The sequence below is a fragment of the Siniperca chuatsi genome, linkage group LG19 (genome assembly GCF_020085105.1).
Source record: "Siniperca chuatsi isolate FFG_IHB_CAS linkage group LG19, ASM2008510v1, whole genome shotgun sequence".
NCBI lineage: Eukaryota > Metazoa > Chordata > Actinopteri > Centrarchiformes > Sinipercidae > Siniperca > Siniperca chuatsi.
In genome coordinates this window covers 8,965,414-8,982,818 of record NC_058060.1, presented here as the reverse complement: position 1 = coordinate 8,982,818, position 17,405 = coordinate 8,965,414, and the positions used below count along the sequence as shown (strand labels likewise).

At 40.5% G+C, this 17,405-nt stretch overlaps 1 protein-coding gene and 1 long non-coding RNA gene across 3 annotated transcripts in view; one reads left to right on the top strand and one right to left on the bottom strand.

Moving 5' to 3' along the window:
* Positions 1-17,405, top strand: part of ahrra (aryl-hydrocarbon receptor repressor a) — a 70,782-nt gene that overhangs the window by 33,304 nt on the left and 20,073 nt on the right. The gene's annotated exons all lie outside the window — the stretch shown is intronic.
* On the bottom strand, positions 10,799-16,677 carry LOC122867040. The gene is made up of 2 exons (XR_006375855.1): positions 16,152-16,677; positions 10,799-15,968 (listed from the first exon to the last, which is right to left on the bottom strand). It is a non-coding gene; the product is annotated as an uncharacterized LOC122867040 (long non-coding RNA).

The window sequence follows — 17,405 nt, the reverse complement described above, 5'->3', positions numbered from 1 at the left end:
TGTACTGACAGCCACCTTACCTAACAGCTTTAACTTATTTATCTTCATGTAAATATCCTTTTATTTTTATTAAAAGATCCTGCATTATAATTTATGCCGTTCTCATAACTGCTGATCACACCGTTGAAAATGACTGCTGACTGGTTGACGTAGGGAAAAGTAATTTTCCAGTAATTCATACAGTTAATCTCCCTTCTCTGCTCCTGTTTGTTAAATTAAAGGCTAATTAAAGGACCAGTCCATGAAAACAGGGAAGTCTTTGTAGTGCTGTTTGCACAGGTGGTGTGCATCACATGTTGTAATGGTGTCAGGTTTACACATCAAGGCTACACTCATGGACATGTATTAGCGCGTATGCACTGTACACTTGTATGCGCACACTAAAATGAGGCAGGTTTGCTTTAAATGGCATAATTTCTTTTTCTTTAATAGCGTTCATTTCCAGACACTAACTGTTTAACGAATCAGTCAAACTGATAAACTAAACAGTTCTGAGATGTTTCACTTTGGCTGTAAACTGCAGAGCAAAAAAACTGCCACAGAAGGTTGTAAATCTGTCCAGAGACACCCTTCCTGGACCTCCTTATCTCTTCTACCTGTTACTGAGTAGATAAAATGAGGGAGTATGTCCACTATATTATATATCCAGATTATGGAGTTGTTGTGCTATTATTCATTGAGCATACAGAATGCCAAGTTACATGTGTGCAGCTCTCTGGTTTGTAACACAACTACCTTACAACAGAAGGGCTTTTATTCTGGAGGTTTTCACGCGATTCACTGACAAGCTGTTTCAATGCGTACATTAAATGACAGATGACGTCGGGACTGAATCAGCATCACTAAAAATGCCATGTCGCTGTTACGGAGCTCTTCTCCAGGTCTTATAAAAAAGAGATCAGGCATAATGTTTCCCAGAGGGCTGGCATCAGTCGGTCCAACTGACCCGTCCCAAAATAAAATGTTCGACCACAGCATTTCAGACATGACAGAAGTAATATGTTGACATTTAAAGACTTGTTTCCAGAACAGCTGCAATGTTTGTCGAGATTTACAACCTGAAGACCAATGATGGCCCAGCAAGTGGTGCATTTGTCTAATTTGGTATAGGATGAGTTCTTCTAGATGTAGTAGAAAGTACTGTCAGTCTTCTATTGTGCAATGTATGTGAAATAATGCTTGTGCTGAGACTTGCCAGATCACAATGAGGATAGCAAAATTTGTTAGCTAACTTGAAAGATGGTTCTTCTATACAGTAGATCACCTTGATGCCAAATAATCCATCCATATAGCTGCAGAGGACCATTCCTACCAAAAACTGACTCTCAGCTGGGATTTAGATTTTAACAAATAGAAAATCCATCTTCACCGAGAATATTTCAACAATCCAAGGAGGAAACAGACTTTGTTTATCTGCGCTTTTACAGTAGAATATGCTGTTCAAAATGAAAAGTGTTATTTCACTGAAAATAGTTTGGAGGTGGAGAACCAACCATTTCTCAGCGATGACATGTTTTTGGTACAGTCGACCATAATAGGCTGCACTCTCACCCTGCAGCCCCCACCAAACACACATCCACCACCATGACACACTCTCGCGTGCACACACACACACACACACACACACAGTTCAGCTGGTTTTTCTTGTCAGCGCTCGGCTCTGTTGTGGACTGACCACCCACACTGCACCCAAAACCTCCTCAACATCAGCCAAACCTTTGAAACCGCATTTGTCCTAAGGTGTTACAGCCATGACAAAATCACAAACACATTGAGGATTAATCCAAAGGTATTCTTTGTAACGGCAGGTATATTGGAGCATTGCTTTCATATTTACATTAGATAAGTATCATTCTGTGCTTCCACGAGTGCTGCAGCGTGCATACAGGCGATATGCATTTCCACTAACACACACCGTGGAGAGAAAGCAGGGTTGAGGTTAACCAGACAAGGGCTGTTATAGAGATAAGAGGTCTCACTTGGTCACGGAAGGAGCAGCTATGGATTTAATGGGGATGACATGTGAATAAATGGTTAAAATCCATTAACCCTCCCACGACACCAGCTTAAGCCTTGCACCTAACCGTTACACTGGCGTCTGTTACGAGCTGTTGTCTACTGTATGTGTGTCTGTGAGTATATAGGAGTGTGTGTATGTGTGCGGAGGCGTGGTTTAGCTCGGGAGTCCCACCCTGCATTTGCTGGAACTTTTTTTTTTTCCTGGGAATCCGTGCCGGTTGAGGATTTACTGAATACACTTTAGGGAATCCCAGCTCTCTCCCTCCCATATAGGCACACACACACATACACACACACACACACACCTTTAGGATATAGTGCTGACATAGCTAATACTGATCAGGTGAAATCACTCACAAAGATGGCACTCATACACACACTTTGATACAAAACACTGATGTAGTTGGTGCACAGTGTGTGTGTTCCAAACACCTTCAGAATGCAGAGCTGTCATACCTGACACTGGTCAGATGAGATCACACACAAAGACAGTCATTCCACAGAACGAACACACAAACCATCTGCACCTGGAAGAGGCAATCAGAAGCAAAGTGTTTCCTTCTCTGTTTGTCAAAGAGCTTTTTATTTTGCTCCTCTAAAAAAACACTGACGTTAATGATGCCGTGTGAAATGCGTGCCAGATTAAAAATGTACACTTGTTTCATATGTGATTTAAGTTAGTGTTTACTAAATTTACTACATGAAAGAAGCCAGAAGCATAACAGTTTAGGTTCCAGTTGGCAGCATATCAACCAGCTTGTTTGGCTTGGAGTCAAGAAATTATTAATTTCAGGCATAGACAGCCAACTATGGCATCTCAACTATAACAGTATAGTGTAGTATAGTATAATGTATCCATCCAACTATCAAGCTCTTTTAAGCAAATATTTGACATATAAGAGAAAGAATTAGCTAGATATAAATCTAAATAAATTAGCTTCCAGAGCAACAATAAATGAAGTCTTAGTTGATACTGGGCAGTCGTTATGTCATGTCATTATTCTCTGTCTTTCATTTAAATCCCAAAGCACGGTTGAAATCTTCAACACTATCAACAACTGTAGTTTCTGTCTTGATTCAAGGTATACTTTCACCAGAGGTCTAAGGGATGGAGAGTAATTTATTCAAATTTGATTTATTTTTTTATTCGGCATATAGAATTCACATAAGAATTTCTGGGATTATTTACATTGTTTAATGGTCTAATCACTTTGTCTTTCTTTCTTTACCCCTTTCCTGACCTCTCCCCTGCCTCAGTGATTCACCACTGGTGATTGGAGGGGAATTTCTCTATTGTGGCATAATGAGACTAAATGTTTAGACGGGGAAAAGCTGTGATCGTCGAGCAAGGTGAAGAGGAGGGGGAGACAGGAAAGGAGAGGTGATGTCAGGCGCTGACTTTCACAGCGGGGAAGTGTTGAAATGAGGAAGATGTGTTACAATATCCTTTGCATCTGCTGGAACAGTTTTTTCCTCAATTACACAGGTACCTAAACAGCACGATCATATAGCAAATAAATACACCTGCTTTAGATATTTTTTCTTATGAGCGTTCATACCTACAGGCAACCCAAAAACAAGTGCAGTTAAGTGCAAAATTACACAGCTCAAAGCATTTTAGATGGCTCACTCTAGACAGTGGTGGTGGTTCAGTGGAATAGTGTTCATCATCTTGTTGGTAGCTATATAATAAATCAAAATTACTAAGTAATTTGGTGGGTGGTGTGTACAATGTACAAAAGATAACTGTATAATAATGGTCCAGTGTGTAAGATTTGGGAGGAGCTATTGGAAGAAATGGAATATAATATTTATGTATGTTTTCAATAGTGTATAATCACCTGAAAATAAGAATTGTTGTGTTTTCATTACCTTAGAATGAACCCTTGACAGAGGGAGCGGGTCCCCTTCCACGGAGGTCGCCATGTTGCACCACCATGTTTCTATAGTAGCTCAGAATAAGACGGTGTAGTCCCTCATTCGTCCAGGAGTGTTCTATCGTAGAAAAGGTTTCAGTCGTAGTCATGAAAAAATGGACCGAGTTCCCGGTCCATTTTTTCACAATTGAGAATGACTTCAGGATGGGAGCCGAAACGTCTTGATTCTGAAAACAGTGTCCAGATGACTACGACTGAAACCTTTTCTACAATAGTAGCTCAGAATGGACAAACCAAACACTGGCTCTAGATAGGGCCTTTTGTGTTTTTCGCAAGTTCTGCATAGTGTCTCCTACACGCTTGGAAGGGGAGGGTGAGGCAAGCGGTATTCAAATGGTTGCCATCTGCAATTTCACCACTAGATGCCACTAAATCCTACACACTGGACCTTTAAGGTCAAAACTATCTCTCACATGCTACCCATCTGGATCTGCGTGAACATTGGCCAGACTGGATAAGGTTTAATACAAACCCTGGGTCCGCTTCACAAAGACCCACTAAGTATCACAATGAAACTTGAGGCATGTTTGAGACACATCTGGAGCTCTCTCTGACTCTCCTTCACAGTACAGTGGAGCCACAAAGGATTTCTCCTTCCTTCTAACACATACTTTTTCATGTTTTATTGTCCGGTGGGAAAAAGACTTTGAATCTCATTCTCTGTTCATTTTATGACGGTTCCCACCCTAGCTTCTCTTTATCTTTTCCTCTCTTTTGGCCTTTTTTTTATTGTGCAAAGGGGACTCCATTCTTTTTTCCTCCCACCTCTTTTTTGTTAGTCAGAGTTTTAGTCAGTAGCATAGGAATTAATGCTTGAATTGCAACATCATATTGAGACACCCTTAAGTTCAAATTCAAGGGTTTGTCCATAAACAAGTTCATGAGTAACATCGAGTAGCATCAATTAAAAGCATTATTCTGTGCAGAAAAAGCAGAAAGCTGCCAGGCAGTTTTGCTTTATCATCCTGACACTATCATTTTGTGATCATTCAGTAAATTGCGGTTGATCTTTTAGAAAACAGTGTGCTATTTAAATTCACTTCCACACTAGAAAATATAAATTACTCTCCAGGAGTGAGCTCCTTTTCCACCGATGTTAAGCCTCCATCATCATGTGTGCAACCCTGAAACAGAGCTGGGCTCAGATCTTCCCGTCTGCTCTGCACAGTGCTCTATAAAATTTGGTCTGAAACTAGATGTGTCTGTGCGTGAACGGACAGATTGTAGCAGGCTATTTAAAGATGAGAGGCCACAGTGGAAACAAAGCCTGAATGACTAGACCACACACTGTTATGGGAAGAGAATGGTAGAGCTCTATCTGTGTGTATGTGTGTGAGAGACAGAGATCTCTTATGCATTGGTATGTCAAGTCCTGTGTGGGTTTGTGCAAATGTGAGCATGCATGTGTGTGATTTGTCACTGATAATTTGGTGCAGGATGCTGTAACTTTGTTATCTCAAGCTTTATTTCTCCAGAGACAGTGATATCATCGGCCTTATTTAAACATCCCTACTGTGAACATGCTAGGAAGCCCTCTGTCTAAAGTTACACACCAGGTGTTCTCCCAGCTCATCCTAACCACTTTGGACAGAGACAAAAGTGTTTTGCCAGTCCTAAATGGCTTTACAGTGCTGGTAATAATCACTGGTGTCAGTGTGGAAATGGATCGGCTGACTGCAGAGCTTTTTCTGAGCACTTCCTGCTGTGACCCCTAACATCTATTGCATTTAACATTTTCCTACTAATTTTCCATGAAATGCCCTAATATCAGGAACCAGCTCTCTGTTATTTTCTGCATTCATCCTACTGGGTTCCACTCTGACTTTCTGTCCTTGTAGTCCTTAACATCCTTTTTTCACTTCTCTTCTCTTCTCTTCTCTTCTCTTCTCTTCTCTTCTCTTCTCTTCTCTTCTCTTCTCTTCTCTTCTCTTCTCTTCTCTTCTCTTCTCTTCTCTTCTCCTCCACAATGGAAAAACCAGTCACAGTAATTAATAATTATAAGCTGTGGCAGGCAATAAAAAGAAGCATGGGGGGGAGAAAGAAGAAACAGGTTTCTCTCTTTTCCCTGTGTCGTCCCTTTTGACATGTAAAGCGTGTAAACTTGGCAGGGCCAAATTTGTTGATGCGGGCTACTGATGTGACCCATCTGGGGTTGAAACATTGTATTAGGTCTTCGCACGCTATCCCCCGCCACTCCCTCAGCTCAGCAGCTCACCCCCCTTCTGTCACATGAGAAACAGTTGCAGTACTGTTGTTGGGTGAGGAGGATGTGGGTATTTGAAGTGTTTATTTTGTGTGTGTGCGCAGAGTCTGTGTAATGGGAGACTGGCCCCCAAATGGACGGTCCAAACCCTGCAGCAACTATGTGTCCTGTTGAATTGTCCTTGGGCAAAGACACCATATCCCTAAATGACTAAATTGTAAATGAGCTCATGCTTGCATTGTGTTTATATGCAAGTTTGTGTGTGTGTGTGTGTGTGTGTGTGTGTGCATTCTTAACTGTAAGTGGATCAGAATCTGGAATGATGTGTGACAATTTATCTAAACTGCAACAGTGCTGTAACTCTCTTTCTCATTTTCCTGTGTTTCTCAGTGAGAGGGGCAAAAACAGTGGTTCCAAACGTTTTTGTCTGATGTGCTCCCACAGCCCTGTCACAGCTAATCTCAAGTACCCCTTCATTCACAACTTTTTCCATTGCTTTTAGCTAACTATTTCAACCATTTATCCATTACTTTTAGCTAACAGTTTCAACTGTTTATCCTTTACTTTTAGCTAACTTTCCAACTGTTTACTTTTCGCTAACAGTCGACTGTTTATCCATTACTTTTAGCTATTTTTTCAACCATTTATCCATTATTTTTAGCTAACAGTTTCAACCATTTATCCATTACTTTTAGCTAACACAATTTACAAAGTCCTTATGCAATAGAGAGGAAAAGAGGCATGCATTGCCTCGCGTGAGTTGGTCACAGTGACACTGCAGTGTTTTGAGCTGTTAATACTTTCCCAAATCAGAGATTTTGCTCTTATTCCAGAGACATCCTGAAGCTATTGCAGAGGAATTTCTGTGGTCCAGCTCATAAATCAAACTTCAGCTTCAAGCTGAATATACTGGAGGACTGGCCTGCATAGTGACATACGGTACAGTGCAGTGCAGCTCCAGATAAACTGCTTTGGAAACACATGTTCCTCACTTCTACTTCTGACATGTTTGGTTTGAGGTGTCTCAGTTGCGGTTTCTCTGACTTGAAATCACATACTGTGTTTATGAAAGAAAAAAAATATTAAGTCATCATTTCAAAAATAATTTAAAATCTTTCATTTATTTAAAGATTTCTCCCAGCAAGAACAGAGTTATAATAGCCTATGTGATTTATGACGATGCAACAGTTAAATATTCGGTTACACCAAGCCACGATACTGGAGTTGACTTTGGAGCTCTCAACGGACAAAGCAGTTAGTTCAGTTTCTGAGTCTGGGTTTAAAACCATAAGACCTCAGCATGTTTCCAAAAGCATTTTGTCTCATAAAAGCTTCCATGTTACATCTCACACAGTAGAAGTTTGAAGTAGATGGCACTTTATTAGGTGCACGAGTCGTAGAGCTACTTCTCCTTTCTGGATGGACACAGGATCACAAAATATGTTCATGAGTAGATGATAGCAAGTAGTGAAGTAGAAGTAGCACTGTTGAATAAACCTTATACCTTATATTTCCAAAATTTAACCTTATCAGGAGCAAAGATAAAATGCCTTGATTTTAGTTTCATCTCAGGGTACTTATGAAGACTTTATCACATCCAGGAGGTTGAAGAGAATTCCTCAGATGCACAGTAACCCTTCAAATTAAGTGACAGCATGGAAATAGCCAGAACTGGAGTTACAGATAGGAGGATATGGGCCCTGGTCCAGCTGTGTTGCCCACAGGTCTCAGCTGCAGGGCGACACAGAAGAGCCGAAGTGGAAGTTTATATGCTGCTGAGCCCAAATGGTGGTTTACTGACACACGGTGTAATGTGAGGTTCATTAGTGTGGAGGCGATAATTGCAAGGGTAGTTTGAGAAGCGTGCCAGGCGTTAGGTCCTGATGTTCAGCTTAAGCATTTACTGTATAAGAGTTCCCATTGTGTCCTTAGCATTTCCCCTTCAAAGACTTAGACCTTTGGAATTCCCTTTGTTCTTCTTTCCAGAAGTCATGTCAGGACTCTATGCCCTGACCATTGTTGGTTTTTAATTCTTTGACAGATGCATTTCTGTTTGATTACATTTCTATCTCCAGCTTGAAAACAAATATCAGATGCACATGATCTCATCTTGCATTTCATCCAGGATTTTTGTAAGCATCTGTCTTTATAAGTAACATAAATCTTAACAAATCAAATCATATAATGACTGGATGTTACCTACTATTTACATAAATCAAATTAGCCTGTGCTATTTGCTCTGAAACTTTTTCCACATTTATCCCTTGCCTCAGCATTGCAGTGTTGCTCTTTACCATCTTCGTATGTCTACAAAGTATGAGAACATAAAGGCACAATTTAGCATCTAAACAGATCTATAGCTCAGTTCTATCCCAGCTATCCATGGGAAATTAGTGAACCTTAACTGTTTCTGCTAAGTTAGCTAACATACAGTACATGCCATTTACCCTAAATGTCCAAGGTTAAAATCCAGTCTGGGATTTTTTGTCACATGCCATTATCCTGCAACATTCAGACATGAAAAGAGGTAGGAACATTTATATGATGATCCTCGGTTTCTCTGGAGAGTTTTATTTTCCTATAATGGAATTGATTTCTGAAAGAACCACTTTATTCTCCATGAAAGTGGCCAAAGATAATGTATATATTTGGACAAAATATTGGTACCCAGCTCCAGGTTCCAGGTCAGAAATGTTTTTTAGACTGAAAGCTGTGTAGTAAGTTCAAGCCAATGAGCATACAGTTCCGTGTTTGTGTCTGTATGTGATTCAGGGACACAGAAGCTTTTGGGTCAGTTGACAAAAACACTCAATTCTGTCTGCTGACCCTACTGTGCCCTACTGTACTCTGTCTAGCTGTCCAAAACAGTCCCTCTTTTTCCTTGATCAAATACACACACACAAGCACACACACTCACTGACCACTGCTTCCGACTTTGCTTCCGTGGGAAGCAGAGTCTCATTTTAGGGGGCAAGGAGATTTAACCCAATGTCGGTCACCAGGGTGAAACGCACATAAGCACACAAACAATTACTGTGTCATATGCATACTCACATGCAAAGAGCAAAAACTAAAGCGTGACCTACCCATTGACACAAATATAGACTCACAAAACCACTCACACATTCAGGCACAGAAACATTTTTGTTTTACTGTACTTAGATTTTTGTCAATACTTCCTTTGACTAAAATCCTTCGCTTACCCCTAACCTTAGCCTTAGCCCTAGCTCTCTCTATTGCATAACTGACCTTACCCCAGTTTTCACACAGCTTGCTACAGTAACACTTCCGCATACATTGTATTAAGTAATGTAGTAGGAAACCTGTAGACCTAGCAGCTCAAAGGCTGGAGGAATAGTTTATTTTAATAACTTCTTTAAACCTGCCAAACTTCAGGGTATTAGTACACTAAATAACTATTATGCGATGGCAGAGGGTCTGGTTTGACAGTGACTGATTTGTTTTGTTTGCTTAAAATTGGCCAAAAAACTAATGTCTTGTGCAGCTGATTTTTAATGTAAATTTGAGACTTTTACAAGCCTCATAGTGTCAAATAACTCCCTACTAAAAGGGTACTCCACTGATTTGGTATTGCACTTCCATAATGTCAGGGCACTCACAAGAGACACAATTAAAGAAAAACAGTCTAAATTGGTGCAGCAAAGACCAAGATATCCTGACTTTTAGTCCCTAATATGAGTGGAGTTTCAAAACACTGGATCCTACATTTCCCATATAGCAATTATTAGCATCTTTTTCTTCAATCCTCCTTGTCTAGTAAATGTCCAAATCTTCACCTTCATCTTGTTACACAGGCTTTGTGTTATATATTTGTTGCCTCCAAGCCCAAGCTGAGATAACCCAGATGACATCACTATGACATCATCTGGGTTATTTTCTCAGATTTGACAAAGCTGTTCAAGTCAACACTACCTAACCCCCGAAAGGAACATGATAGAGTTTGCTACAGTTAGGAGCTTTGCATGTACGGTGAGAAAAATAGTGTTCCTATTCAGAGCAACAGCCTGTTTGGAAAGGGCAGACAAGTCTGTGTTTGTTTACACTCTGAAAATCTCTTCAGTTGGTTGGGAATTAAACATAACACACACATACATATATACACTCGTAGCATCACGCTAACACCAGATGCCGGGAAGTAGAGTGGCGACAGAATGGCATCTACAGCAAAGCCCTGCCATGCGTGACTCTCTCCTGACTTTGCCTCTTTTAGCAAGCTTCCCCCCATATCCTTCACTCACTCACACACACATACACAAACACACATATCGCCTGCTGGCCGTTAGCACAGAGGGTATATGTTCTCCCTCCTTGAGCCCAATGAAGTGATCGGAGCAAACACTGTTGGTATAAACTTGGATTAGAGTCTTGTGATGACATGCAAGGGGCACAGATGGGAGAGTGTGAAGTGGACGGTCACGATATGTCCAGACCTGCCAAGGGATATCTTGCTGTGCTCACCTCACGTCTTTTCACCTGTCCTCCCAGAGCAAAAACCAGGGTTTTTGGAAAGCTGATATTATTGTTGTTGGATTTAAGCTGCCAGTAGCCAATATGTTGTCTCAGTGTTCAGTACTTTGACCATTACTGTGTCTATTATGTATTAGTAAAGGTATATGTATTCAGTGTTTCATTTAGAATTTTTGTTGTTTTCAGGGTGGAAAAGCTTCAGAAACACCATTAGAACCCTCCACTCCAAACTAGATTAATGAAGTTAATTAAGTTCTTTATGGTAACATGGATTTGAGTGAAGGTTACTTCCACCTGTTCTAAAAGAGCAAAAAACAGATATATGATTTTGTAATAAAAGCTTGCCATCAATTTGGCACACTGGAAACACATCCATACAAAAACATTTTGCATAATTTAGAGTCTTACAGCACACTGTTAAGTACCATGATTCTCCTGGTGAAACACTGGTGAAATGATGATTTCAAGGTACCAAGACATGTTTTTTTTTGTCCTCACTTTCACAACCTTTTGGCCTATTTTTTTAATTCTTAAGCTGGGTTTTATCACTAACTTGGTAATTTCACAGACATCATATTTGAGGTTTGGATTTCAAAGCAGCTGAGATGCCTCAGGGATGTTGCTTCTCCAGTGTTTGCCTGCTGCCCGAGACTAATACCCTGCAACACAGGGACGAGGTGTTAGGAAAAAGATAATCAGATTACTGTTGGGTTAGCATGTCGCTTAATGAATTAGCTCTGTCAGAGGCCAAAGTGTTGTGCGATGTTGGTGTGAAACGCAGGAGACTCGTCACTCTTGATAAAGTGAAGCTGACAGGTGATGCTAGGTAAAAATCAAATCAGGCTAAAACTGTTAGGTCTTTCACTACAAACAGGGTCTGTCTTTAAAAGTCTCATGCTCAGTACCGAAATCCCGTTTTTTTTTTTAATATATAAAGGATAACATTGCATGAAATAACTCATTTAAGTGATGCAGTAAATTGTTTTGCCAGAATTTGGAAATATGAGATAAAATTGGATGGACTTTTTGTAATGAAAGAGATGCTTTTAATACTATGAAGGGCTGTGGTGGGGTAACAACAGTAAATGCATGTTGAGAGAAAGAAGGAGAGCGAGACCTTAAATACTGCATTATGTTATTCCTCTAGATTACCTGCTTCACAGATTGGTCCTGGTCACACAGGCACACACACACACACACACACACACACACACACACACTGAGGCACAGTGGATACATAACACCTCTGATAGTGTTATACTGACTGACAAGTTAATGGCTTTCATGCATAAAGCATGATCAGCATCATGGCTATCACTTGATCCTCCTCAACCCCTGACACACTAACCACCTCACACCCATTTAATTACACATTGGTGGGCCTTCCTGTGTGTTTGTACGTGTGTGTAGTGTTTTGTTGTGGATTCTGCGAGGGACATACTGCATACACATACAGTATGTATGTTAATATATTGTTTTGGGATCAGCAGAGTTCAGCAAAGTACTGTAAATGTACTTCGATACTGTACTCTTGTTTCATGTTTAGCCTGCATGCTGCCGCTGCATTGCCAACTCATCCATTGAACTCAGTACAACTTTACTCATTCGTACATTTAGTCAGCCTCTTTGTACTCACTTTTCCTGCACTAAAATGATGCCTCCTTGAAAAAAAGCTCAGCAAATGAATACAGCTTGTTGAAGTCGTAAAGTTCTCTTTCCACCCCGTCTCAGTGGTTAGCATTTGTTTAGCATTGCGTGCTGCAGCAGCATTAGTGCAGTTTCCCTCTCGTATGGATTCAGCCTGAGGGACCATCTGCCCATTATTATTTGCCTCAATGGGCCGAAACGGCACCATAATCTTTTTAACAGATTACCCTCTTGTTATGGAGAGGCTGTATGGATAAAAAAAAGAGAAAAAAAAAAAGAAAAAACGGGATCACTGATGAAATCAGCTTTTCATAAAAGGTGTGGTTCCCTACCACAGAAACCTGTTGAATGTTCTGTTTACAGTGACGACAAAACAGGAGATGATTGCTTTTTACTGGCCAACGGGTAGCAGAATACGAGAGGGATAATCTAAGACTTGTTGTACTTCTCTCTCCCTGTTATTTTGAATAATGTTAGTGACACTAGTTGGCATGCAACACAAGGAACCAGCATTTTGCTTAAGTGGAGGTGCATGTGGTACTGTAGACTGTAACCCCCGCTCTACTCTCTGTCTTTTGTCCTCCGCCCCTCTCATGCAGGAATGCAGCGAGACTAAAATACAGGGGTAAAATAACTAATAATTATTCCCTGAGTTGGTTAAACATTTCCTTTTTCAGTATGAATAAGCAGGAGAGTCAAAAGCACTGGTGTGTTTTCAGATGAAAAACTGGCAGTGGTAAATAGCACAGGACGACTGAGTGAAATGAGAGCTATATATAATAAACACTTTATGGTTGTTTATTCTATACATTGTGAGCCAACGGTCCTGTGCTTTGCAATATATTTGTTTGAGTCTAGATTTTGATTAAGTGAATTTGCTTTAGACTTTTTGGACCCAAGCCTGGCCCTAAATAACTCAAGTTATGAGGAACCAAAAGATAATTTATCCCCTGTCAGTCTTTCACTCTCCCTCTTCATCCCTCTCTTTCCCCCCTGCACTTCCAATCATATTTCATTAATTTAAAACATTAAATTCACCTCTCATGGCACATCTGTTTCTGAGCTTCTTGTTTGTTTATAAAGCAAAGAGAGGTTTTCATTTCAAATGTATCTATAATTAAACTCACTGAGATGGGCTTTACAGCAGAAAAATGTGCACTTAAACGTTACAGTTTAAGAGGACACGCTGTACGTTAATTTCGAGCTCTTGAATCACAGACTGCTTGTGAAAATGGAGATTGTGTGTGTACCGAAATAGAAGGCTTGTGCTTTATTGTGGCCAGGTGGGGTTCCTGAATGCAGCTTTTATTAACCACCAGCTCCTTGAGAGAGCAACAAGCCAATCCTCATCAAAACAGGAATCCAAGGATAAGCTATTTATAAAGTAACCACGCAAACACATGCATGCATGCAGGAGCTGATGTCTCTTACTGTAATGCACTGTATCTCAGATGTGAATGTTGCACTCCTCTGCTCACATGGCAGAAAGATTCCATTATTTAATTATTTTTTTGACAGTAGAAATGTGTCCATTCTTACTATTAATTTTACAGTTGGCTGAGCATAAAAAAAAATCACTATATATCACTATACGCCAACAATCAAAAAATGTGTTTTGCTTTTTGTGCTAGAAAGTGCTAGTAGAAAGTGTACCCTCGGCAAGGCTAGATAAAAGTATGTATGGACACTGAGGTCTGCCAAAAGGAAATTAATTATGCCACTATTTGAATGAGCCTATCAGAGGAAGATTGAGATAAATATAGAAGTAAAAGAGAGATGCTGAAGAGAGTGGAGAATAGGCCCAACAATGGAGTTTCCCCTTGACTCCCCGTGTTTGCTTCTGCAAATGCAAACTATACATGCAAGCTTCAGTGTGTACACGTGTGTTGTCTTTCAGCCTGAAGGCAGGGTTATTGCTGAGATATATGTGACTCATGAGGGAATTTGTATCCTGAGTTGGCCCTTGCTGAGCAGAGTGAGGGCCAGGGTCAACGTTTGGCTGGTGGAACATGTCAGATCCCCAGCAACGGCAGGAAAACTCGAGCGTCTTGTTGTCTTCAATTAGAAAATACACTGTTGCATTCATTTGGGTACAGTCAAATTAAAAGCTTTCCTGCATAACTGGCTCATCTCACGCAACACATACTTGAATGCAGCCTGTGTGTGTGTGTGTGTGTGTGTGTGTGTGCGGAGAGAACATCATTTCACGCTTCTCCTTGGGCCTCCATCCATTTACATTCTGTTAGTTTTTCTAATTGTCTGTATAAATATTGCGCCACGTTGGCCTTATGTTGTGGTTAATTTTCCCATGCCAAATTTAGGAGTGTTTAGACAGCCTTTTAGCTGGATCTGCATGTGTGTCGCTCTTTCAATGGGTTCATCAGAAAAACTATTTTCTCAGCAGACAAACATCATGCTCACATAAAACATGTGCACCACAATCAGTCATGTTCTCTATTTATAGCAGCAATTAGACGACTTTTTATATTATGATTGCTATAATAGACAATGTGTGTGTATGTGGAGAGTGCATGGCACCAATTTTATGATGCACTGTGTAGTCAAGCCACATACAGTAGCAGTATACACGCTGTAGAGTAGTTGCCATACAAGTCTGTTTTGCCCAAGGGCTCATGTGTCAAGATGCATCACTCCTGTACAACGTGGTGACTTGTGCGTCTCCTTGCCAACCAAAACAGAGAAGTGGAAACAATTGAGTTTACATCCCGACCTCCAGTCTGTGTGATCCAATTTGCTTTGTCATAATATCACTTCCCCTTCACTTCAGTATCTAGGCGCACAACCAAGGCCTTTGTTTATGTTCTATTCAGGAATCAAGTTTTTTCCTTCTTCATAGACTTCCCCCAGCAGCTCCACATCCACACTCCCCACAAAAATCACTCACTCACGTTATAATCTCCTCTGAAAGATGAATATTTGTGATTCCTGCCCTGCCTCCAAGAAAAGTACTTTTTGCAGATGTTGTTTTGTTAGCAGACAAAGGGAATTGCTCTAAATCCTTGCAGTCTATTCCCTTCAAATGTAATCTTGTATGTCACAGTGGACACAAAACATTCTCATCCAAAGCAATATCGGAAAGATTATAGACCTCAATACAACGTTAACATTAATATCAAGGATGGCTGAAGATGGAACCATAATGCATACTGTAAATGTCTATCAGCTGGAACAGAATTAAACAAGTGGAAATAGCTCCTGTTTGTCTTCAGAAAGTTCGGAAAATGCCAAAAACTTTCTTTCAGTTAATCTTTTTTTCTCTTTACCACATTACAAAAACAAGAAAAAAGTTGAAATGTAAGGGTTGGATTTGGACAGGGCGAGATCCCGACATTTGATCTGTGGCATAATGAAGTATTAGCTTCCATTACAGTGCAGGCTTAACCTTTTTGCGGAGCACCATTGAGCGCTTGCCAGCAGTCATCAATATTTAACAGCTGTTGCTATTATGAAATTCTTTATGGGCTAATGTGGCTCGCCGGCTTGCACGCAAGGCCTTGGCCGGCCTCCAGCACCCTGTCAGGAGGAAGTGGGGGGGAGATTGACAGACGGCTCGCTCGCGTGACAACCAGCCCTTGATCAGCCAGCTTCCCTCTCTCTCTCCCTCTCTTTCTCTCTCTGTGTTGGTGTTGCTCTCTGCTGTGGATTTCCTGTGCCTGCGGAGCGAGAGACAGAGAGAGAGACAGAGAGACAGAGAGAGTGAGAGAGAGAGAGGGAGAGAGAGCGAGAGAAGAAGAGTGCTGAGGGAAGGGGGCGGGAATAGGCAAAGGAAGTGGCTGTAAGCCAACCCAACCTCAACACACACAGAGGCACACACACACACAGTTTTCTCTACTCACGCAAGCCTTGTGAGAGGGGAGGGACTGCTGTGCTGCACAGCGTTCGCATGTTCAGGTCCAGAGCTCTTCTTTTCAAGCCAAACACACAGCAGAGGATCAGCTGCCAAAAGATGGCACCCATGCTGCTGAAATCAGGGAGACAAAGAGTCTGAACACAGAGAGATAACACAGATGTGTTTGGGTGTCACTCTGATATTTAAGACATTTGAAAAACATCAACCCTCTGTCAGAAAATTACATTTCTCCTAAGTTTGGACGAAATAACTTCTTACCAGTGGTGGAGAAAGTAGTCAATTTAATTGTTCTTTATTGGCATCAAACAGATGCCAAAGCATGTGTGAATCCTGCTCTAAAATACTCACTTAAGTAAAACTATGGAAGTTTTATCAGCAAAATGTACTTAAAGTATCAAAAGTAAAAGTACTAATAATGCAGAAAACTGGCCCCTGAAAGTGTTATTTAACTATTACATATTATAGTATTGGATTACTAATGCATTCATGTGTAAGTAGCAATTTACTGTTGTAGTTGGTCAAGGTGGCACTAATTTTAACTGCCTTTTTATTTTAACAGCGCATCATATTTTTTAATCTCATCCAATGTTTTGTATTTAAAATCTAATAAATTTATAAAATCACTAGTAACTATAGCTGTCAAATAACTCTCAAGTACAGTACTTGAGTAAATGTACTAACTTTTCACTACTTCACTAACTGAAATTACTTATTTATAACCTCAAACAGAATTCAGTTTAATTTCAGCCACACACCACCTGTTTGACTTGATTTGGAGTAGCATGAGTGTAGGCTGTTAAGTCCCAGGTTAAAACCATGCAGTAAGAATGGTCCTGGAGTATTACCTACCATTCAGTTCAAAATGCATGCTAGTCTTGTACTCACGATTTGTGAAACGCTTTGAGTCATGCAACACTCTTCAGCAGCGATCTTCAAAATCATGTCATGCCGTGCCATCTTTGAATCTAATGCTCTAATGTACAGGATTGTATTGAAATATTCATCTCTGCATTTTTCATCATTTTGTGAGACATTTCTTTGTGTTTTATCTCCTTTATCCCTGGAATAAAAGCATGTCAGTGACACAGTGGGCCCACAGAGACATCTCTGTTTCTGAAGGTTTCTTCTTTCTCTTCTCTGTTTTCTCTTCATATTTCTCTTTTTCAGCTGTTATTGGTAGTGTGGGAGGAAGTGGCTTTAGAGGAGATGGTGTTGAAAGCAGAAAAAACACGCCCAGACT